Source organism: Myotis yumanensis, unplaced genomic scaffold (assembly GCF_028538775.1).
Source record: "Myotis yumanensis isolate MYYU_CA2020_CCGP unplaced genomic scaffold, mMyoYum1.0.hap1 SCAF_1, whole genome shotgun sequence".
NCBI classification, from domain to species: domain Eukaryota; kingdom Metazoa; phylum Chordata; class Mammalia; order Chiroptera; family Vespertilionidae; genus Myotis; species Myotis yumanensis.
This window is the reverse complement of record NW_027223752.1, coordinates 213,008,392-213,033,847: the sequence shown is the minus strand read 5'-3', so window position 1 is coordinate 213,033,847 and position 25,456 is coordinate 213,008,392. Positions and strand designations below refer to the sequence as shown.

Below are 25,456 nucleotides of genomic sequence, written 5' to 3'. Positions count from 1 at the left end.
TTCTTGTAATTTATAGAATATTAGGCCTCCAATGATGCCCATGGCCTAATTGCTAGAATTTATAAACATATTACATTATATGCAAAATGGCAAATAAGGTTGCTGATGGATTTAAGGTTGCTACTCAACTGACCTTAAATCAGAGAGATTATCCTGGATTATCTGTTGGAGCCCAATTTAATCACAAGGATCATTAAAACTAAAGAAAGTGGCCGCAGAGGCAATCAGAGTGATATGTGAGAAGCACCTGACCCGATGCTGCTGGCTTTGAAGGTGGATGAAATAGGATCTCGAGTCAAGGACTGTGAGTGCCCTCTGGAAGCTGGAAAAGACAAGGAAATAGATCCTATCCATCACCCACAGAAAGAAATGCAGCCCTGCCAACACCTGACTTTAAGCCCAGTGAGACCTATATTAGATTTCTAACCTGCAGAACTGAAAGATAATAAATTTGTATGCTGTATGCCACAAGTTTAGGGTGATTTTTTACAATAGTAACCGAAAACTAACATGTTCCCTTGTATTGAAAAGAAGTCAGTAGTCTACTCCTCCTGAATTAGAAAAAAGTTTAGTCTTCCTCCAGTGTCTTTCTCCTTTACCTTCACATGGAACACTTCCCTTTTGACACTTCTGGTCACCAGATGTGTGAGAGCCTTCTCCCACGAGTAATTCTCTGTGACACCAGCTGAGTGCTCTGCAATTTAACTGAATTCTGATAGTAGGTACCTGGAGGTAGCTTCAGATCCCACAGGGTAAGTACTTTGGGGATTTTATGGAGGCTTCCTCACATAGTTATGATCAATCATTAATTCCATTTTCAGCCCTTTTCCTTTCTCAAGAGGATGAGGGGTGGAGATGAAAATTCTAAGCTTATAATCAGGGCCTTGGTCATCAGTTCCTGGAGGCAGAGATCAATATATATATAGTTTTTATTGTCTCACATTCCCCAAAGTAGTAACTAAATGAATGCAAATAGAATGAGAGAGAATTTCCAGTGTCAGGTGAGCAAAAATTTAAAAGACTGATAATACCCATTGTTAAAACAAAATGTGGAGAACTTTATGTTCCCATATTACTTTCTTATGAGTGTAAATTCAATTACATAAACCAACATGATGAAATTCATAATTTATATTATGATTTAATTTTAGAAAATAATATTCTCTCCCAATAATGAATTTTGTTATCTGCTAATATCACATTTGAAGCCAGACTCATATTAAGGATTACTCTTTCAATTTAATGATTTGAAAATGATTTTAATTTATGATTTTCATAATTGCATACAATGGATGTTTTATATCAATTACATAATTGTAAACAACTGATTTTCTATATTTCATTTAGAATTAATCATCTTTTCTATTCTCTGAATAAATATTTACAATAAAAAGGTCTTCTTTCATGTTTATCTGACATGGGTTGAGATATTGGCAATAGCGGTTATGAAGATGAAAGCTGTTTTTTCTAAATTTTAAGTTCCTAAGAATTGTCATATTTTTAGTAGCACTACAAGAAATATACATTTTTGAATAAAATGTTTTACATATATTTAATTTTAATGGTGACTTTGTGGCCTTATGTTTTGCCAAAATCAATTTTATCTACATATACTTGAGCTCTGTACCATCATTAGTACTGCAGCTTTTCACAGTAGTGGAGTTCTGGTTATTTTATTGTAGAAATAACTTCTTTTTAATTGAAATGCTTCATGTAGTAATTTTATTTTTTTTCCTTTTTTCTAGTTACTTTATTCTTTAGATGACTCATGCATGAATTCATACAAGCCCATTTTAAAATTCAAGGCACAAGTGATTTTTGAAATTCATTTCAGAGATATAATAGACTCAATATTTTGTAAAATTTTAAGATATAGAGTCAAATGATTCTGCTCCAAGAACATTATTTTACACTTTCACATAAACTGGGTACTTTATTACTACATTTAATCAATCCTATTAATATGGTCGGTATAGTACTATACATAGAAGTAGTTATAGTTGCTTTTCTATGGTTTCTTTTTGGTCAATAAATCCAGACACATTTAGTTTTCCAGGTGAATTTAATTTGTTCATCTTTTTTTCATTTATTATTGAACCTATTTTGAATTTTTCATGTCAATATTGGACTGAATTTTAAAAGTGTATTTCCCCCCAAATAGTGTTTTTATTGTCATCACCAAATATTAACTTTCTTTATTAATCAAATTAACAATTTTTGGTGGCATTTAAGGGACCTTAAAATAATTCAAAATATTACCCTGGTCTACTCCTTTAAAATATAGAGTAAGATTCACAATAAACACAGAAGAACATGATGGAAGTATAAACCTGGAAAATAATTTTGTAACATTGGATAGTACTGAATTTTTTTTCTGCCTCTATAGACTCAGACTGGTTTGTGGTTATGATACGGAAGTTTTGACTATAAACTAAATCTATGCTTATTAAAAGAATAAAACATATATAATGTATACTATACCCAGTTGACAGATGTTTATGCACAAGATTAAGCAGATGGTAGTGGTGGTGCTAAAACAAAAATCTAATTTTTTTCATCCCATTTAAAGAGTCTTTTTCATTTTGACTCTGTGGTGCACAAGCCCAGATTCCGGAAAACATGTGCCAAGAAGCCAGGACAAGGGTCAAAGGTGAAAGGCAGTAAGGTAACCAATCTGAGAGGCATGGAGACTCTTGGAAGAATTGTACTAGGAAATAAGGAAGAACACTTAACCAAGAACAGAGTACAGAAGGCTTTAAATACCAGCCTTAAGGGCAAATAGTAAAGGACAATTTTCCAATTTATAAATTCCTCCCTATGAGTCAGTCATAATCTTTCATGCCATCAAGAAAAATTATAAGCTACTAAATGATACTGGAGAGAACTTCCCTAAGTATTCAAGTTAATTGATATAGGGCAAGGATGAATATTGTTAATCCTAGAACTGTTTTCATTTCCTTTTGTTGTCTTCAATATATTCCTTGTAAGCAATACAAATCATATGATGAAAATATAACACGTTGGAAGTAAAAGGAAGAAAAACTTAAGAAAAAATGTAGTAATGAATTCAGAAATTGAGGATTTTTTTTAAAAATAAAGTCAATAAGGCTTCCTACAAAGTTTTGTTTTCAAAGATGCCTGAAGATGAGAGTTAATATTATGTGTCAACTTTACTGGCCATGACATGCCCAGATGTTTGGTTATCATTGATCTAGGTGTGTCTGTGAGGGTGTTTCTGGATGAGCAGAGCATTTGAATAGATTGACTGCCTAAAGCAGACTGACCTCCCCAATGGGGGTGGTCCTCATTCAGTCCAATGAAGGTATGACTAGAACAAAGAGGGAGCAAGGAAGAATTAACTTTCTCTGCTTGACTATCTTTGAGCTGATACATTGATTGGTCTTTTTCTGCTCTCTGACTCCCAATGAAAAATGGTCTCTTCTTGGATCTTGAGCCTATCAGCCTTCAGTCTGGAATGTATGTATCTGTTTTCCTGATTCTCAGAGGCCTTTGAACTTGGAACAGACCTAAACTATCAACTCTCCTGGGACTCCAACTTGCCAAATGAAAATTCGAGTACTTAAGTTCCATAAACGTATAAGTCAATTTCTTATGATAAATTTCTGATAGATATTGACATAATCTCTAATTGGTTATGTTTCTTGTGAGAATCCAGACAACTACTCTGAGAATCTTATTTGCCTGGTTATTTGATGCCTGTAAAAGGTTGATTATCATCATCCTTCTACTGAACTTTCTCATTAGATTAAATGCATGGATTATTTTTATGATGCAAAGAAGTAAAAACTGAAAGATTCAGAAATTGCAAAAAAGAAATTTTTCCATCACCTGGTCTACTTTTTTTTTTTTTTACAAATTTAAGCAATTTTTAAATTGAAGGAACTTGACAAGCCTCGATTGACATTTTATAAACTATATATTTAGCCCCGAAGACCTAGGAAATAGACATTGTTACTGTTATACATCAAAGGTGACTCAGACTTCTCTTGATTTCTCCTACTCACTTGCCCATAGTGGGGTAAATGTCTCTGTCTCCGGTTCTTTCTCCTATAGGTTTGCTGGGTCACACAAGAGGCCATTACCACTGCCCAGGCTATGCCTTCAAGAGTGGTTCTTTTTTGGCATTGGAGTAAATATGCATTTATTCTACACACTAATTGGTTACATCTTGCTTGAAATAACCTTACCTCACTATTTTGGTGGTGAGATACAGAATACCAAAGGATTATATGTGAGATTAGATGGAAATGAGCAAGGAAGCCATTTAGCCAGCTTTGTGTTTAGTTATTTAATCTTTTTCAAAGAAAAAAAAATAGGGAGGGGAGAGAGAGACAGAGGAAGAGATGAGAATTCCAGGTGATCCGTCCAAGCTTCCTAGGATTTGGGGCCTCAGAACTATATGAAAGCCTCTAAAACACACTGGAGGATAAATCTTTATCAGAACACAATCTGGTACTTGAATTTGAGAGACTTGTGATCAGTCGCCTTGTCCCCTGCGTTGCCCCTAAGTTTTAATTTAAGAGTAGCAATCCAAATGCGGTTGTTTTCCTGGAGATTACTGATCATTCAGAAGGCATACATTTCCTTGGGACAAATATCTAATCCTTAGTCCTATAGAAATGTAACGTACAAAAGTCATTATTATCACCATCAAATGGCAATTCTTCTTTCTTTAAGTGCTACTTTATTTCAAGATGATCAAAGGTCCAAAAATGAGCATTCTGTAGGTAGACAAGCTCTATTAATTTGCTAGACCAGAGACTATCAGATGAGAAAAAAGAATCCTAAACAGGTAGTGGTATAAATTGGACTCAACAGAAAGGAGTTTTAAATTCACTAAATTACACTGTTGAACAAGGGTTAATTAAGAGTTCTTCATCACCTGCCATTCTTCTATGTTGGGGTCACTGCTTATTTTCCTAATCAATGTGTTGTTAATGAAAAAGTGCTTTGATTCTTTATTAGATTTTATCAGATTCAATATTTCCTATCCACAATGTCTTCAAATTGCCAGTATATTCTTTGGGAGTGAGTTTAAGACAACTTCTCCAATAATGGTCCCTCTTTCTGAGTGACTAGAAAGTTAGTGTCCTCATACTATAGGTGAAATTAAACTGTAACGTAGCAACAATAATATTTTCAGATAAAGGTGTAAAACCACAGTAAGAAAATTATTTAATTCTTTCTTTGTTTAGTATACATCTACTGAGCACCTGCTGATTGCTAAGCAGACTTCTGATTAAAGAGAATAGAGCTGTGAAAAAGAGAAATGTCCTTAAGAGCATATACCATTATGAGGGGGAAAATGATTTAATAATAAACCTATGACTAATATATGAAATACTGTCAGATAATGAAAAGTGCTGTGCATAAAATCAAACAGTCTGTGGAGTAGTTTAGGGTGGGGTGCAATTTTAGATTGGGAGTTCATGGAAGGTTCTTTGAGGTGATATTTAAATATTCTGAAAGGATGTGAATGAGAAGGTCATTGCTTCAGTGAATTAGAAAGTTGTAGGAAAAAAAGAAGCAAGAGCAAAAGACTTATGACAGTGCAATATTTAGTTTATTCAGTGAATATCAGCTGGCTGAAACAGAATGTTAAGAGGAGAATGTTAAGAATGATTTAGAATGGACAGACTAGGGAAGATCATTAAATCCTTACATATCACATGACGAAGGTTGATTCTTTTTACTGTTATAGAAAGCCATTAGAAAACTTTTTGTAAATGATGCTAAAAACTTAACTTTAAAAAATGTTTTTTCTCTGGCTGATGACAAAATCTGTCCCTTAACCAAACTCTAGTCAGACTCTTCTGGGGTGTCCTGGCCTACAAAAACTACAGATTCAGCACAAATGATCCGTCCACCTTCTCACTCCAACATACACACACACTAAGAGTGTAGTTTCTAACAGCTCAAAGCTGGCTCCCTAGAAGCATGACTATAGCCCCCTTAATTATCTGCCTGGGAAGGCTTAAGGCTGCCAAAGAATTTTGTGTTTTCTCCAGCCAACGCCTGAAGATGGAGCTTCCCCCAGTCTCTGTGGGAGGGTAATAGCCTAACTTCAATAAGTGCCATTTGGCAAACCCAGATGGCCCAATCACATCCCCCTTCTCACTTTTTGAAAAGTTCCTCTTCCCTGATTCTGTTCAACCTCCTGCTGATCATTTTCTCTAATGTCTCACTTTTCCTTCAAAATGCCCAGGCACCTCTACACAAATTAAAGTTGAGCTCAGTTCAGGCTGCACCCTCTACCCTACTGTAATAGTTATTACTGAATAAATCTATCTTACAGTGTTAACTAGTATCTGGCTTTGTTTACTGTTGGCATTACTTGTGGAATAAAATAACAGTAGGGAGTAAGAATTGAAATGGTAAAATATCAATAAGTTAATGAAGTAGTTTAAGAAAGATATTATATTGGTAGAATTATAATAGTACAAATGGTGAGAAGTGGTGTATTTTGAGGTTAAAAGCATGGTTACCATGGGTAATGGATTGGATCAAGAATGGTAGTGCTTTTTTTTTTCTTTTCATTATTTCATTGTCTATAAACATATTTCAGTAAATAGATAATATTTTTATTTTTAATTAAATTGTAATTTACATAAAATGAAATACCTGGATCTTAAGAGTATAGTTCAATGAGTTTGACAATAGACTCAAAATTTATGTTCTTATCAACATATGGAACATTTCCATCATCCTAGAAAGTTCCTTTTTGTCCCTGCCCTTCCCAGACCCCCAACACAATAGACAACTACTGTTTAAATTTCTTCAACACAGATTAGTTTTGCCTGTCCTAGAAACTTCATAAAAATTAAATAATAAAGTATATACTCTTTTTAAAAAAAATATTTTTATTGATTGCAAAGAGGAAAGGAGAGAGAGGTTGAGATAGAAACATCAATGATGAGAGAGAATCATTGATTGGGTGCCTCCTGCACAACCCCCACTGAGGATTGAGCCGCAACCAGGAATTGAACCATGACCTCCTGGTTCATAAGTTGATGCTCAACTACTGGGCAAGTATATATATTTGTACACGTCTCTGTTTACTCAGAATAATGTTTCTGAGATTTATCCGTACTGTTGCATATTTTAGTAGCGTATTGGTTTTATTGCTGAGTGTTATGGACTGAATGTGTCTCCCCAAAATTCATATTTTGAAGCTGTAACCCCCAATATTATCTTATTAGAGGTGGGGCCTTTTAGAAGTAATTCAATGAGGTAATGAGGAACCCCATGATGGGATTTGTTCCCTCCTAAGAATAGGAGGAGACAGAAGAACTTCCTCTCTTTGCCGGACACAGAAAGAATTTGGCCATCTGCAAATTTGGAGGAAGGCCTGAACCAAGACCTAAATCTGCTGCATTCTTGATCTTGGACTTACTTTCCAACCTACAGAATTATGAGAAATAAATGTCTGTTGTTTAAGACACTCAGTCTATGGTATTTTGTTATAGCAACTGGAGTTGATTAAGAAGACACTGAGGCCGAACCGGTTTGGCTCAGTGGATAGAGTGTCGGCCTGCGGACTCAGGGGTCCCAGGTTCGATTCCGGTCAAGGGCATGTACCTAGGTTGCGGGCACATCCCCACTGTGGGGCGTGCAGGAGGCAGCTGATCGATCTCTCTCATCGATGTTTCTGGCTCTCTATCCCTCTCCCTTCCTCTCTGTAAAAAATCAATAAAATATATTTAAAAAAAAAAAAAAAAAAGAAGACACAGTACAATCACAATGCATGGGCTTAACACAATGTGTTTATCCCTTCTTTCCTCACAAACATTTGAGTAATTCAGTTTGGGACATTGATAATTATGACCTACCAATTCCATATCTTATATAAGCTTTTTCTTGGATATGTTCTAATTTTTCTTTTGTGAATATCTAGATATGAAATTGGTAGTTCATGGGCAGATGCATGTTTAATTATATGAAAAACTGCCAGAATGATTTCTCAAGTGATTTTGCTTTGTCATTTACCTGTAATATATGAGAGTTCCGGTTGCTCCACATACGAAAACACCAAGTTGTTGTCAGGCCTTTAAATTTTAGCCATTTTTTGTGGATGAAAAAGAGTATCTCATTGTGGTTTTAATTTACATTTCTTTGATGAAAAACCATGTTGAGCATTCCGGCATGTGCTTTTGAGTCATTTCTATGTTATGTATGTGTGTGGTGTCCATTTATATCTCTTGCCTATTTTATTCAATTGTTTCTTTTTTATTATAGAATTTAGTTAATAGTCAAAGTAGAAGCCCCTTGCTTCCACGTTCTGCCAAAAAAATATTTGCTGACACAGATTATGAAGATATTTTCTTATTTCCTCCTAGAAGCTTATCTCTTATCACTTTAATATTTAGGTCTATAATTCATCTCAATTTATTTTTTCTGTTTGATATGTAATATGGTCAAGTTTCATATTTATGAATATATTAACATTTTCTATACCACATGTCCAAAATTTTTTGTTCTCATTAAATCATTTGAACAACTTTTATAAAAAAATCCATCATGTAACTGGGGTTCTATTCTGCACTTTCTATTTTCTTTTATCTATTTGTCTATAATTAAACCAATAGAACACTGTTTACTATAGGATTGCAGTAAGTCTTGAAAGCAGGCATTTCAATTCCTCCCAGTTAATTTTTTTCACGTTTACCTTCTGGTCACTTCTCCAACTCTCTTGGACATCTCTCCTATCTGGGAGGCATAGCCAAGCATGAATTCTCCACTCTTCCTAGCAGAAAGACCCACGCAGTCACTCTCTTTCGCTTGTAAATGGATAAAGACATGAGGGCTGAAATCCTTTCCCATGTAACGACTTGGGTAAGAGAAAATAATGTCTGGACTCAGTCATATTTCAGCAGGCACATCTGACCGTATTGATCCCAAGATTTAGATGCCCAAGTTTATATCTATTTTCTGCTTTATTCGTGATTTTTCTAATATACTTCAAAAATTAGATTCCTATGGGGAAGAGAGGTAAGATGCACCATGATTCTTCTCTTCCTCTAAAACCATTGCAAAATGCAGTAATTGTTTTTAACTATAATTTTCAGAACCATATTATAACAAGCTTACCCCAGAAACCAACATAAAAAAGCAATAATAACTTTATACAAATACCATGTAATTTTAAAAATGTGTTGTGTCTTCCTGCAAAGTTCTATTCTAGAATTCATTGAAAATCTAAATTCAGCTAATGGCTTTTCTATAAAAACCATGGGGAGCTTCTGTTGAGGATATTATAAAACTTTATTTATTTATTCATTTATTTGCAAATGCACATATAAAGATGAGAATGGCTTTGCTGTTCATAATATGAGCCATCTTTGACAAGTATTTAAAGTGGGGCATAAACTTAAAAAGATGGATTTAACTCAGCTTTTCTCCCATTTCAAACAGAGTGATCTTCAATAAACAGAACACTGAAACCCTAAAACAGTACCATGATCCACTTGGAATACAGCAGGCCCAAACCATCAGACAAATGAAGACATATATTTCCAGCCCATAATTTTGGCATTATGGCACTTTTAAAATATTTTTTATTTATTTCAGAGAGGAAGGGAGAGGGAAAGAGAGGTAGAAACAATCTGAATTTTCTATTCATGAAACCATCAAAATAATATGATCTTTTTTTGACAGGTTCTAGTCACATAGTTGGCTGAGAATAATGAAGTGGAATGGGGAGAGACAGAGATTCTGGTACATATAGCCATGGCCATGGGGGAAACAGGTAGCATAAGTAATAGGAATCTTTAAACTCCTGAGGCTAATTTAAAGCACTATGTTTCATGTCTATCTTCTTGTTTAAAACCCATGTCTTTTATAAGGGATGCTAAATTAAATGATTAGCTTTCATAAAGTTGTCCTGACTATGCTCACCTACTCATGAAACTGTTCATGAACAGTGAAATGATAACAGTAAAAGCAGAAGAGAAAATAAGGAAGTTAATTGGGACAAAACACTATATTTTGTTTATTTGATTCATCCTATAAGCATAGATTTTGACACTGTCACAAAAAAAACAACTAAGACATAGAATGTACTTGGTTCTATATGTTTTTCACATGGCTTTCAATGATGTGTCAGATTTAGTGAGATTGCATTAGTATGTAATAGTAAATAACCCTTATACAACCCTGAAAATGAGATATGTGTTGTGTTAGGTGTTTTGTTTGCATTATCTCAATCAATCTTTAATTGTAGAACTGTAGAAGTAGGAAGGGTAGGGTACAATGTGATCATTAAATACCTCTCCTATAGACAGATACATGTGTTAAAATCCCAGGTCTTCCATGTATTGGCCATGTGATTGTGAGTAATTAAACTGTCTTCTCCTCAGATTTTTCATTCATAAAACAGAGGTAAAAATACTTTCTATGTTGGGCAATTGTAAGATTAAAATTATGATTGACCTAAAGAATGTTGAAAATGTGCTGATATATAATTGGCTATCAATATATTATGTACAGATGCAAAAAGTTGGATCCATTTAAAGGAGTTAATTATAATTCTCACGTTTGCATAGGTAGTTGGTGGTGAAAATAGACTGAAGACCCCCATCTGATTTAAAAGTGAAAGTTCATGTTGAACTAATGCCACATAATGTCATCCTCCCTTTGTACAATTAAGCATCCAAAACATTGCATTACACAAATGGACTTTTTGAATGCTTTTATAGAATAATGTTTCAAAAGAATAGGATGATTCTGCCACACCAATTGATAAATGTTATACAAACAAGGTAACCCCTAGAAGAAATGCTATGATATTTTCAATAATCCCAAGCCACTTTTTAAGTCATAAATGGTAATTACTTTATTTTACAATTTATGTGGATGGCCTGTGAAGTAACTCATTGTTATTATCTTGTTAATGTCTTCCTTGTTCATAGCCTGACAATGCTCCAACCAAGAAGAGAGCTTGTAGAGAGAACCTTAGTCTGGTTGTCAGCACTAGGGCTTAAAACCTCAGTCTTCTACTAATCAAAATATGGGCAAATACCCCCCCCCCCCCCTAATTTTTTAATGTGCCAAAGAAGGTTTTAACTAAATTTTCACTAAAATGTGTTACAGGTTCTTCTAAATGCATTCCACTAATATCAGGGAACACAGAAGGGGAGATGATGGCAGAACATGTAGCTACTCTAACAAAATCACCCAGATCACATGTCTAATTCAACAGATACATCACTTAAGTGCCCACGCGTGATAGGATAGCAAGGATATTTATGTAAATTATCTAGTATCAGTCTTAGATAAGACATTGATAACATAAGACAATGTTTATGTTCATAAAAACATCACGTTTATAAAAGGCTTGCACCTAAAGCATATATTGAATAGTATATTTACAAAAATTGTAAAGTGGCATTTATGATCCCTTCTTTTCAGAAAAACACACACAGTATTTTCAGAAATTTCAAGATGTGTTTTAATAAGGGTTATAGTCAATATTTAAATTAAGTTTTTCAACCTTAGTCTAGTATGTGGCTCCTACACCATAGCTGGCTGTTTGTAAGGTTAGCATGTTTCTGCTCCGTAATGTTTTTCATCTCTTTTTATTATGTTTTCTTTTTAAAAAAGCACTAATAATTTGGAGTCTGTATATTCCTGTTGTATAAAATAGCATGACAACTCAGAAGTTCAAAACCAATCGGAAAAGAACATTCTATAAGGTTAGAGGATGAGAATGGCTTCTGGTGCAGATCATGTGTTGCTAGTTGCTGAGTCGGTGAGGCCATATCACTTACCTTCTCTCTTCCTAATAACCGCTCCTGTGAAATTGAGATATAATACACCTTCATTTCATAGGCCTGAGCACTCACCTTTAATGTTTAAAATGCACTTAGCTCCATTACTAGCAATCCCTCAATAAATGCTGGTTGGCATTATTACTCCTGCTGTTGTTGTTGAAACATATCCAAACCAAACTGTCCATGGTCATCTTGTTTATTGAATCGTCATCCTGATCACGTTATATTTCAGAGTATTATATTGTACATATAACCAAATTTTAATACAAAATGTGCATCAAATAAATAAACAGAATTTGCCCCCATAAATGTCCTGATATATCCAAAGACAGGAAAATAGAAAAGTTAGATATTTATTTAATTTTCACACCTTTTGATAGCAATGTAACTCATTTTCCTTATCTATAATGTAAAAATTATTTCCTAAAAATGTTGAAAATCTTCTAACAAAAATAATTTTAAAGGCTCCATATTTAAGAGAGCTATTAAATAGCATAACGCCTGCACCTACCAAAACTATATTGCATACTTCAAATTTGCTAAGATTGTATGTTAAGTGTTTTTACCACAAAAACAATGACAATAACAATAATAGTAATTGGAGCTGAAGGAAACTTTGGGAGGTGGTGGATCTGTTTATGGCCTTAATAGTGGTGATGGCTTCATCGGTTTATACTCATCCTTTAACTCATAAATCTGTACATGTAGTATTAAATATACACAGCTTTTTATATACCAATCAGGCCTCAATAATATCATTAACAATTCATATTATGTATGAAGATCTCATTGGTAGCATAGAGATTAGAAAATATGAACAGGTTTTGAAATTGGCCGGTGAGTAATTATGAGATCCTATTTCAGATGAGAAATTACACTACATGAAGAAATGTGTGGTAATATTGTGCAAGGAATTAAAAATAATTCCAGCCCAGCTGGTGTGTCTCAGTGGTTGAACATAGGCTCATGAACCAGGAGGTCATGGTTCGCTTCTCGGTCAGGGCACATGCCTGTGTTTCAAACTTGATCCCCAGTAGGGGGAGTGCAGGAGGTAGCGGATTAATGATTCTCTCTAATCATTGATGTTTCTATCTCTCTCTCCCTCTTCCTTCCTCTCTCTGAAGTGAATAAAAACATTTAAAATGATGATGATGATGATGATAATAATAATAATTCCAAAAATTACAAGGGCAATTCAAAGAGAACATCACCATGTTCATAGAAGTTTGAAAATTGACTACTATGGAACCAAGAAAAACCAAGACTTCTTTTAAAGAACCATTAATCTTTCTAGTCTCCATTGTATATTAATTAAAATAAAGAATCAAAGACTCTTTTTGCTGTTCATCAAAACTGTGTGACAGAATCATAGTGCCAGTAACCGGGAGACTGCTAAATGAAACTCCATGGTCTTTTCACTAACAAAGTAATACATGGATAAGAGGACATTCAACTGTCTAAATCTGATAGACAACAGAATATAATAGTACATAAAAATTTTTAGGTAAATTGTGAAATGTGATTGCAGTTCCAGTTGTTATACTATAATCATCACACCTTCTATCTAAAGGTAAAATCTAAGAGCAAAGATACAGTAGTTAGTCAATTTATTTGACACACACACACACACCACCATGACCACCACAACCACCACCAGGCAGATAACACTTGGCATATTGTGACATTAGAAAAATATTTCCTACTCCAATTTAAAACTAGAACCCATCAGAAAATAATTAACAATGCTCTTAGTTGAGTCTTCAAAAATAAAAATTTGATTGAACTCCTTACTTCCCCCTAAAATTTTATTTTGGTGTCCTCCAAGAAAACAAATACCATAAAATACTGATGTGACATTCCAAAAAATGGTCCCTTTTATGTGATTCATTTATATACTTGAAAATGCATATGACCTGCAGAATTTAAATACATGAAAGATGTAAATCATTGTTGATTCTCATAAAAAATAATTGCCAGCAGAAATACAAGTTTTTTCACACCCGGAGATAATATCACTAAGTCTCCTCAATAATCATAAAGTTGGAGGAGATCGTGGTGGCCCAGTCCAGGCTGGTCCCGTCCATGCGGTGTCTTCAGGCATAGGCTTCTCTACATTATCTTGCACTGACAAAAATGCAGATGGTCATCACGGAGACCTGAGTTACTTAGAGAAACATACTTGCAACATGAGTGGTCTAGTTCAGTGCTGCACAGGGACAACAGAGAGTTCTGTAAATTAAGAAGGTCCTTAATTAACATTTAAGTAAGCAGCTATTGCCACTTAAGTACATTATGGCATCAATCTGCAATGAATAATTACTTACTGGCTCTGACAATATTAGGTACCAGTCCTCTGACAACCTTTTCAAAAGATTAATGTATAATAATAACAAAACTATGGCCCTATTGATTCTCTTATACATGGCTTGTCTATAACAGTGGAAGATGAATTTCAAAATGCCAGAAAACATTGCTCAGTAGTGATAAGTGCATGAAACTCTCTCTACTTTCTTCATGAATCCATATTTAACAAAATGACTACAATTTTAACAAAATTGCAAGCAATGCTAATGGCTTAAATGGCAGGTTATTCATTTCTAGAGGGTTGAAGTGAACCATCACAGTGCACGTTTGGGACTAGGTGGCTAAAGTATCATTTGATGATGTGTAACATGGGAAGACCATTTTATAATTTCTTCTTTTGGGAATTATGATCAGGAAGAACACAAGGGATTTTCTTATGTTTCTAAAAACATGTCGTGACCCATTATTTATTCACCTGGCTTTAGTGAACATTGGCATTCAGAAATCAGTTTGTTGGCTTAATAAATATTTCACAACATAGTATGCAATTATTTGGTGTCAACCTTGGCTTTTAATAAATATTCTTTAAAAAGCCCCAGGGAAAAAAGTGAAAAAGGCCCAATTAAAATAGGGTGCAGTTTGTGTGATTGGTTGGACTAGAGCTCAGGTGTATAACTAAATGTATTGTGTTTATATTTGTACTAAAGACCTCATTTTTGGGAAAAGCATTCATTTTGAGTAATAAATGGCAGACACTTTAAAATAAATAGCAGCTTATCAAGATGGTTTCTGGGTAAGAACCTTCCTCAATGTCAATTGGAGGTTTAGGTGTTTGACTTTGCAGAGAAATGCAAGGAACTAAACCACTTGCCTACCACCTGGGGAGTGGAACCTCATTAGGAAGAGATGTGTTTACAGAGGGAGACATGACTAGGTTGAATCAAGTTCTGGGGCGTTTGAAAATGCAAAGCCTAGTGAATGGTTGTAGCAGAAGGTCAAATTTTTCTATGTTTAGCCATTCTGGTTTGTGCTAATTAATAAGAAATGTCCTGTAAATATACATTCTTAATTGCAAGTAAATTAAATATTCATTTGTAACATTTGCTCTAAAAATTGATTTCTTAATGAGGATGAAATGAATAGATCAGACTTTCAATGCACACAGAACTCTTTGTAAAAGGAGCCAACAGAAAATAGCATAGGTAATTTTTGAACTTTATAAAGATTACAGAAGGCTGGCTCTTCACAAATAGGATAGTTTCCTGATATTGTTACTATCCTCCTAAAATATGCATTTATAAAAATCAGAAGCTCTCGTTCACTCTATAAACATTAAGTGTGGTAGGTTGTTTGCCTGTGTGTGCCGGATTTGATCATCCAAACTCTCCATGTAATTGAAACAGATATAGGTCAGTCACGGTGCCTGCATCATCCACAACTACACTTTGGAAAAATTCCTTGCTCTCGTTCTTGCCACTGTGATAATATGCCCACGGCCATCATAAGTTTTCTAAAGAAAAATATAAGCAAATCAATGCTACTTCTTTTCTAAAATGGGTTTCTGTCAAAAAAACAAAAAGTAACGCTCAAAGTCATTGGCTACCTTTCAGATCTCATTTTTTAGCATTTTCTTGCCATTCTCTGCTACAACAACACTGATGTCCTGAAACTTCCCCAGTATGCTCACATCACAGAATACCTAGAGAACCATTCCCCCTGGCAGTTGTAGGACTTCTTTCATCTCATCCTGAATGTATCTTTTCAAATGTCACTTTTTTAGAAAAATTCTTCTCTTATTAACTTAACAATAGTGACAACCTATCACTTTTCATACCTGTATCCTACTTTATTTTTTTCCAGAAGACCTATAACCTGAAATATGGAATAGTTGCTGTGTGTCTCTCCTCTCTTAATTATAACATTAGAACAGGGTTTTGTTTCTTTTGACCATAGCTGTATCTCAGAGCCTGGAATAATGTCTGATACATAGTAGGTACTTAATAAGTGCTATTGGACAAATAACTGAATAGACAAACTCATCTTTTAATGTATCAATTATTGTCCCTTTTCCCTCAGAAACCCTCTCCTCTCTGACCATCTAATTAGACTACACATTATCTAATTCAAAGGTGGTGGATCAATAAGACAGTCCTATAATAGGACATAATACAAAAAAACCCAAAACCTCAAATATAATATTCTCATGATATTTCTAATCATATTCTCTTTAGTTTTTAAATTTGACCTAGCAAATATCAAAATAATAAGAAAATTAGCTGCAGAGATGCATTAGGAGGATTGGAATACAGTGGGGACCATGTGTGGTCATGGAGAGCCAATGTTAGGAAGAAGCAGTAATCATAAGCAGACTTGAAGATCATCTGAGATACCATGAGTATATAACACAAAGAAAGGACAGGCATATAAGGATCATGTTCTTAGAATGCCTCCATTCCTGGTGCACAATGCAATCAAATAAATATCCCCTTCTGTGCTGGTTAGTTCAATGAGATGTTCCAATTCTAAATGAAAAGAAACAGCCTATAAAACAATACCCCCCCCCCCAAATTACTACTACTACTAATTATAAACACAAATGAAGCTTTATTAGATAGTTCACATGGAATAATCCACTGCTTATCCAAATGTGTTCTTCAGAACTGTGGGCCCAGAACTTTGGGGTGCAAGACCACAATATGACTCAAATCAATGAAGTAGGAAAAGATAATTAATGAATATTTAGGTGTCTTCAATGCATTCACTCTTAACTCCCTCAAAGACATGAAATAAAATGGACGAATTGAACCTATTAGTAACAGAATTAAATGGCAACCTTCTAAAAATTAATGAGTTGCCCTTGTCCATTCATAACTATGATTGTCATACATGTATCCAGAACTATAACAAAAGTAAAGAAAATGTAAAACCTTATTTGAACTGACATATGGAGAAATTTATAGTGCTTCAAAATCCTATATAATAAAAAGCTAATATGCAAATTGACCAAACAGTGGAATGACTGGTTGCTATGACATGCACTGACCACCAGGGGGCAAATGCTCAATGCAGAAGCTGCCCCCTGGTGATCAGTGCACTCCCACAGGGGGAGCACCACTCAGCCGGAAGCCTGGCTAATGGCTGGTAAGCAAAGAGGCTGTGGTGGGAGCCTCTCCCGCCTCCACGGCAGTGCTAAGGATGTCCGACTGCCAGCTTAGGACTGCTCAAGGAGCGGGCCTAAGCCGTCAGTTGGAAATAGTTGGAAATCCCCCAAAGGTTCCTGGATGGCGAGAGGTGCAGGCTGGGCTGAGAGATACCCCCCCTTCCTGCCCCCCGAGTACACAAATTTCGTGTACTGGGCCTCTAGTACTTAATTAAAAATAAATATATTTATTAATTCCAAGTAATTTGGTATACAGTTTAGTAGTGTTGGGATAGGAATTGTGTACAGAATTCGGTAAAATATTTCATGTGTAAGAACAGACAAGAGAGAATACTAAAAGAAAGAGAAACATCCAGTCAAAGACTATTTCACTTGCATTCCCATTACCTCAAATGCTGTCCTTTTTTGGTTCCACTAGCTCAGTGGTTGGCAAACTCATTAGTCAACAGAGCCAAATATCAACAGTACAACGATTGAAATTTCTTTTGAGAGCCAAATTTTTTAAACTTAAACTATATAGGTAGATACATTGTTATTAACTTAATTAGGGTACTCCTAAGGCTTAGGAAGAGCCACACTCAAGGGGCCAAAGAGCCACATGTGGCTCGTGAGATGCAGTTTGCCAACCACGGCACTAGCTCATTTATTTTATTTTTCAAAGTTCAGTTGTAGGGTAATCTGAAAAAAATCTTTCTCTAACCATTGCAAGATGATGTCAATTTCTCACATCTTTGCTTGCCTATACATAGTAGTTGTTGGCATATTGATTTGGTAAAATTATCCACCATGTTACTAAATTCAGGTTAATTTAGTAAGATGCTTCTTGAAGTTCCTAGGAATAAAATAATCTCATCTTTACATAATATAATTATTCCTCCTCTTCCACTATTTATTACTCATGATTTTATTTGCTGACTTATATCATTGAGCAGACCAAAATTTCCAAATTATACTACACAAGCTCCTCTATTTAATGGAGTGAAGTCCCAATAAACCCATGTTAAGTTGAAGATATTGTAAGTTGAAAATGCATTTAGTACTACACTGTACAGTATTGGTTTCTTGTCCTTGTGCCTGAGGGGTTGACTGGGAGTTAGGGCTCCTTATAGCTGCCCAGATCTCAGAGAGTATTACATCACTTATCTCTAGTGAAATATCAAAATTCTAAAAACAAATTATGGTTTCTACTGAGTGCATATCATTTTCACACCACTATAAAATAAAATAAAATAAAAAACTGTGATTTGAACCATTCTAAGTCAGTAAATAATAAATAATAATGGTGAAGCAGAAATCATTTTTCCTGTATATAAAGACAATTTTTAAAATTTGATTTAAAGTATTTTATTAAATAAGAATAATTTTCTATTACTATTAAATTTAATTTAAAAACTTGACTTGTGCAATTCAACAATTTGGGCACATCCAAAATTTATATTCTAATTTTTATTTACTTAGTAACATATATTTCATTATGCCACCTTTACATGCATTCTTGGATCAAATCCAATCTTGGTATTATTGAATCACTAGAAATTTGTGCACGGGGGGAGGGGGAGAGTCCCTCAGCCCAGCCTGCACCCTCTCTGATCTGGGACCCCTCGAGGGATGTCCAGAACTGCTGGCTCCCAACCACTCACCTGCCTGCCTGCTTGATTGCCCCTAACCCAGCCGTGGGCAAACTATGGCCTGCGGGCCGGATCCGGCCCATTTGAAATGAATAAAACTAAAAAAAAAAAAGACCGTACCCTTTTATGTAATGATGTTTACTTTGAATTTATATTAGTTCACACAAACACTCCATCCATGCTTTTGTTCCGGCCCTCTGGTCCAGTTTAAGAACCCATTGTGGCCCTTGAGTCAAAAAGTTTGCCCACCCCTGCCCTAACCGCTTCTGTCTGCCAGCCTGACCACCCTCTAACCACCCCCCTGCCAGCCTGATCGATGCCTAACTGCTCCCTTGCCAGCCCGATTGCCCCCAACTACCCTCCCCTGCTGGCCTGGTCACCCCCAACTGCCCTCCCCTGCTGGCAAGATCACCCCTAACTGCTCTCCCCTGCTGGCCATCTTGCGGTGGCCATCTTGTGTCCACATGGGGCAGCCATCTTTGACCACATGGGGTGGCCATCTTTGTGTGTTGGAGTGATGGTCAATTTGCATATTACCTCTTTATTATATAGGCTGTTTAATTATAGTTAGTATTTCTATTCAGGTATTGTGGGGTGTTTTTTTTTTGTTATATACATGTATGAAATTGATATAGCATTTACTACTTTTATGTTATTACCAAATTTGGGATTAAGATGATATTAACTTCATATGATGAATTTACTAATCTCACATTTTGTGATCTAAAACAAATAATGTAACTTGATAAGTATATTTCTCTTGAAAGATTATTCCAGTAAACATGTGAAGACATTGTGACTTTTAATTTTCATATTTAAAGAAAATTTCCATGAATTATTGACTACTACTTTTTATAATTCTTTTATATCAATTTGGCATTGTATTTTTTAATAAAACTATCAATGTCAATTATGATTGCAGTATTTATTATCAATTTTACATTCTTTTAAAACATTTTTTTTTGACTTTTTACTCGTTTTTTTCCAGAATCAGATTTACCAATATCTGAATTTTATGTTGTTTTATAAATCAGATGAAGTTTGTAATAATTGATGTGGTTGAAATGCTCACAAATTTCTTTAAGCTGAGCATTCATCCCTTCAAAATTAAGTCATTCTGTACTTTCAGATATCAACTTATGTTGAGAGACAGTATAGCATGGTATTAAATGGTATAGGTTCTAGAGCCAAACTCTTTAGCCATGAATCCAGCTCTGCCACCTACCAACTGTGTGATGTTAAGCAAATTATTAGACTATGTGCTTCAGTTACCTCATCTGATAAATCCGTATAATACTAGGATTTCCCTTGTATGTTGGTGTCGAGAAATAAATGCATGGATTCATATACAGCATTTAGAGAACTGTCTGGCACAGAGTGCGCACTTGATAAATATAAGTAATTGTATTGATTTTTGTTCTACTTGATGGCATAACAATGGAACAAGTAAATATGATGTGTAAGGGGATTGTGAATCTGACACCTTTCTGCTGCTTGTTTCATCTGCAGGTAAGAAAAATGTTCAGGGATCAAGCTCAAAGAAATGAACTCTTCTAGTTGTTTGTTTTCATATGTGGGTTTAGGTCCCATCAATATCTCTCTGAGCAATAGATGAATGTGGTGACTTGTCAGTATTTCTCTGCATACACATACCGATATCCTGACAACAAAATGAAAATACCTGAAGTCAATGAATATATGTACAAATAGTCACTCAAGTAAATGAAATAATATAGCACCTTATAAACTATCACGGTAGGTGACAAGGGGAGCAAAATAAACAACCCTTTGTTTAAAATAAAGTACAGTTTTAAGCAAATATAATAGAGCCAGATGCCTTTAGAATCAGTCATAAGGAATAGAGTTTACTGGGTGTAACTAGATGATTATTTCTCCAGTAAACCTGCAGTAAGACTTTCTAAAACTAAGCAGATACAATCTAGGTGCTAAGTAGGTTTCCATCTTTTTCTTATGATCAGCAAAGTTAGTTACTTAGTGTGCTAAGTGCTTTCAGGTTTGGAGGATGATATGTCTGCAGGCAGCATAAAGCCAGGCTAATCTTAGATGCAGGACCAGATGGTAACAAGAGCTCCATGCTTCTAGGATGTGACTCTAAGGCTTATCCAAGACAATGGCGATAAATAATTTCTGGTGTTCATAATTTAATCCTTTAGACTCCCTATATTTTACTTTCAAGTATGTGTTCCCTGTTTCATTTACTTTTCAAATATCATCTGTATTTCAAGATGTTTACAACTTCATTTAACCTGTGACCTATTTTTTGTGAAAGAGTAAACTGAATGAAGTGCATTGAGTGGGTTAATAAATATTTGAAAATACTCTTCAGTGCAATGACTTTCCCTGACAGGTACAAAAATAAATATGAAAATATGTATCCAAGAACAATATTTTGAGAAGCATATTCACAAAAATACATAAACTATAAATTAATAATGCATTCATGTTGACATTTTATTAACAGCTGATTTTAAAAGTAATCAACAAAGACAGGGCATTTAAGACATGTTTTTCTCTTTGACAGTTTTTCATGAAAGGGGAATCTGCTGACTCAAGTGTCTGTGTAATTAATCTGCCAGTCCTTAGTGAACATGAAATTTGTGATGTACAGAAAGTGTCAGACTCAACTATTTATACTGTTTGCCTTATGAATAAACTATTACTATCGATTCTTGGCATTCTGTGCTATTTTTTCAATGTTTTTGAAAGCTCTAGCCATTGCTGTATCTCTTATCCAATGAAAAACACAAATCTACTCTAAGGAAAGTTTAAGAGTGGATGTGATTTTCCATAATTGGCTTTATTTTAATTGGAAGATGTCCTGAGTCTATACAGTCTTCTCACTTGCACTTCTTCCTCTCTCCTGATTAACGTGAAAGTATGAGAGTTAGTGAATGGCTTACCTTCTTGGTGATAGACATGTCCTCAATATCCAGGTGAGTGTATGTAAAAGCAGAAGTGAAAGTTTGCTAAATCACATCAAAAATAGCTGATACAATGCAGAAAGTCATAAAATATAATAACTTTTTATATCAGATCCTGAGCTGATAAAGAGAAGCCAAAATTTCAAAGTATGTGTCTGCAGACACATTCTCCCTTAGTAGTGTATTTTCTTTCTATCAAAAGGGAAAGGCAACCCTGTCAACAAATGACTTGCAAATTCTGGGTTATATCCACTGCACAATGTTACTTTCTAAAGAGGACTAGGACACCCGGCCGTCATGGCTTAGTGGTTGAGCATCGGCCCATGAACCAGGAGGTCACGATCCAATTCCAGGTCAGGGTACATGCCCAGGTTACAGGCTCAATCCCCAATGTGGGGCATGCAGGAGGCAGCCAAACAATGATTCTCTATCATCACTGATGTTCCTCTCTCTCTCTCTCTTACTCTCTGAAATCAATAAAAATATATTTTAAAAAATCTCTCTCTATATAAAAGCCTAATATACTAAGTGTCCAACCATTCCTTTGACCATATGACCAACCAGTCACTATGATGTGCATTTACCACCAGGGGACATACACTCTGACTGGTAGGTTAGCTTGCTGCTGAGATCCTGCTGATCAGGACTGGACGAGAGGGGCTGGACATGCCCTGGAGTCCTCCCATGGTCCCTCCGCAGCCCTGATTGTGCACCGGTGAGGTCCCTCGACCTGGCCTGTGCCCTCACGCAATCTGTGACCCTTCGGTGGATGTTGGAGAGCTGGTTTCTTCCCGATCCCTTCAGGCCAGGTCAAGGAACCCACTGGTGCATGAATCTGTGCACCAGGTCTCTAGTAAATAAATAAAGAGGACTGGGATGTAGTCCCTGTCTTCAAGGAGGTTTTAGTCAATTACAACATTTAATAAATCAAGTAAAATGATTATGATGATTTAAAATCTATGTAGTTTCTAAATATTATCTTTATAACCCTTCTCAATAGTCTCTAGATGATCCAGACATAGGCAACACTTTCATTGGCAAAAATGTATCTATTTGATTCAATTATGGAATTTACTTCAAATTAACTTCCTTTCAACTTCTAACTCCCAAACGCTTGGGGAAACAAAGGGTAATAATGTAGTTCTCATGAACCAAGGACTTAACTATACCCTTATTATAGGTGCTCTGTGAACATGTTTCACTTTCTACTCTCTCTACTATTCCTCTTCAGCAGCTACACTATTTACTTGGTCCCTAGTCCAAGCACCTTAACAGTCTGTTCCAAATTTATAATGTTTTTAAAGATGTGTTTTATTTTTTCTCTCGCATCATTGATGTTTCTATCTCTCTCTCCCTTTCAGAAATAAATAAAAAATATTTTAAAAAAAGAATTGGCTTTTTGCTTTTATTCATAAATTCATTAGCTATCCAAGATGCTAATTGTAGAAGAGATCTCATCTCCACCCCACCAGCCTATTTCTCCTCTATTTCTTCTTATCCTGGTACATGTTAGCCATGTAATCCAGACACTGAGGTTGGAAACTATAGAACCATCCTGAGTACAGATTTAAATGTGATTGCTGTTTTAGCTTACAATAATCTGTTTTATCTTAACCTCTTGCTTCTGAGGATTCTTAACAATATTTGCACAGACAGTTATTTAATCAAATTTGGAGGAATTGCTCTCAAAACCCCTCTTTGAAAAGCAATCATCATATTTAAAAAATAATGTTTCTTACTTAAAACAATAGCAGATGTACATTAAAGAATTCTAAACCAAAATTACATGATTGGAGGGGCTAGAAGAGGTCAAAGGGGGAAAAAGGGGGTCATATGTAATACTTTCAACAATAAAGTTTTTAAAAAATAAATTAACAAAAAATAAAGTTGTTGTTAATCATCACCTGAGGATATTTTCCCATTGATTTTTATTTTTTAGAGATAGTGGAAGGAAGGGCAAGAGATAGAGAGAGAGAAACATAGATGTGAGATGAACACATTTATTGATTGCCTCTCAAAGGCAGGCACCGGGACCAGGCCTGGGGATCGAGCCTGCAACCAAGGTACATGCCCGGAGTTGAACCCAGCACCATTCAGTCAGTAGGTCGACACTTGATTCACTGAGCCAAACCTGCTAGAGCTAAAAAGGTAATTTTTATGGTCTGAATAGTGTGTCTTTAAGAAATGAGATTATTGCCGAGGCCGGTTTGGCTCAGTGGATAGAGCGTCGGCCTGCGGACTGAAGGGTCCCGGGTTCGATTCCGGTCGGGGGCATGTGCCTGGGTTGCGGGCACATCCCCAGTGGGGGGTGTGCAGGAGGCAGCTGGTCGATGTTTCTCTCTCATCGATGTTTCTGGCTCTCTGTCTCTCTCCCTTCCTCTCTGTAGAAAATCAATGGAATATATTAAAAAAAAAAAAAAAAAAAAAGAAATGAGATTATGGAGCCCTGACTGAGTAGCTCAGTTGGTTAGAATGTCTGGATACACCAAGGTTTCAGGTTCAATCCCCTGGTCAGAGCACATACATGAATCTACCAAGAAATGCATAAATAAGTGGAATAGCAAATGGATGTTTCTCTCTCTTCCTCTGTTTCTCCTTCTTCTTCTTCTTCTTCTTCTTCTTCTTCTTCTTCTTCTTCTTCTTCTTCTTCTTCTTCTTCTCTCTCTGTCTCTCTCTCTCTCTTTCTCTCTCATCTCTCATAGGTCAATAAAATAAAAAGTTAGACAATGGACATGAAAATTAAAAACAATTACAGGTAAATTGTACTCTACTATTGTATGAATATGCTTTGAATGCTACTATGTAGAAAAGTCAATGGAGGTAAGAAACAGTATAAAACATCATCCCAAGAATGAGATTTAGGGACAATTTCCAATGCCTTGGTTGCAAAAATCTAAATTTAATGGGAAGACGTATGTGAGAATTTCTTGTATGATTTTTGCTTGGGGATGTTAAAAGATTCTAGTCATTATACATGTGTCATCTATGATTTTAAAAATATTTTTGTATAATTTATAAACATATGATACTTTCAATTTCACATCCCTAATGATACAGGGTTGTAAAATGAATTTGGTATGCTCTGATATAATTCTACTATACTACATTCTTCAGAGTAACTTTATTCAGATAACATAGTGTTGTCAACTTTGAACAAAATTGAATCTGAATTTCCTGAGTGTGGTGACCTTATGTCAAACAGTTAGTGTTTTGCCTTTGAGAAGGGAAAGTGATCATTTTTAGAATATGTAATAGGAGACAATAAATTATGGGAGTGGGCTGCAATACTGGGTGGCCTTTTCAGTATTCAGTCGTTTGAATAGCTGGTCTTTTTACTCACTTGATTAAAACACCACTAATCATCAAGAAAGTGAATGCAAGATAAAACATTTCTTTTTAAATGGCATAGCATTAATTCTTTCACAGGGCAGAAGTTGAAATGGGAGCTGTTAGACATTTGTAACAAATTTCAGTGTCTCTGCTGTAGTTGCAAATCTTTCGACAGCAGCCATTGACTCTGGATGATGGAATTGTGACCTGGTAAAACCTTGGTCCAGCACTTTTTAGAGTTATGGTATATTACAAATGTGTCTGCCATTCAGAGAGTAGACATGACCTTGGGAAATAACATTG

The 25,456-nt window shown here is 35.3% G+C and overlaps 1 pseudogene; it reads left to right on the top strand.

The window, feature by feature from the left end:
* Window positions 1-255: 255 nt before the first annotated feature.
* The window catches only part of LOC138995733 (small ribosomal subunit protein eS8 pseudogene), a 50,370-nt pseudogene continuing 25,169 nt past the window's right edge, over window positions 256-25,456 (top strand).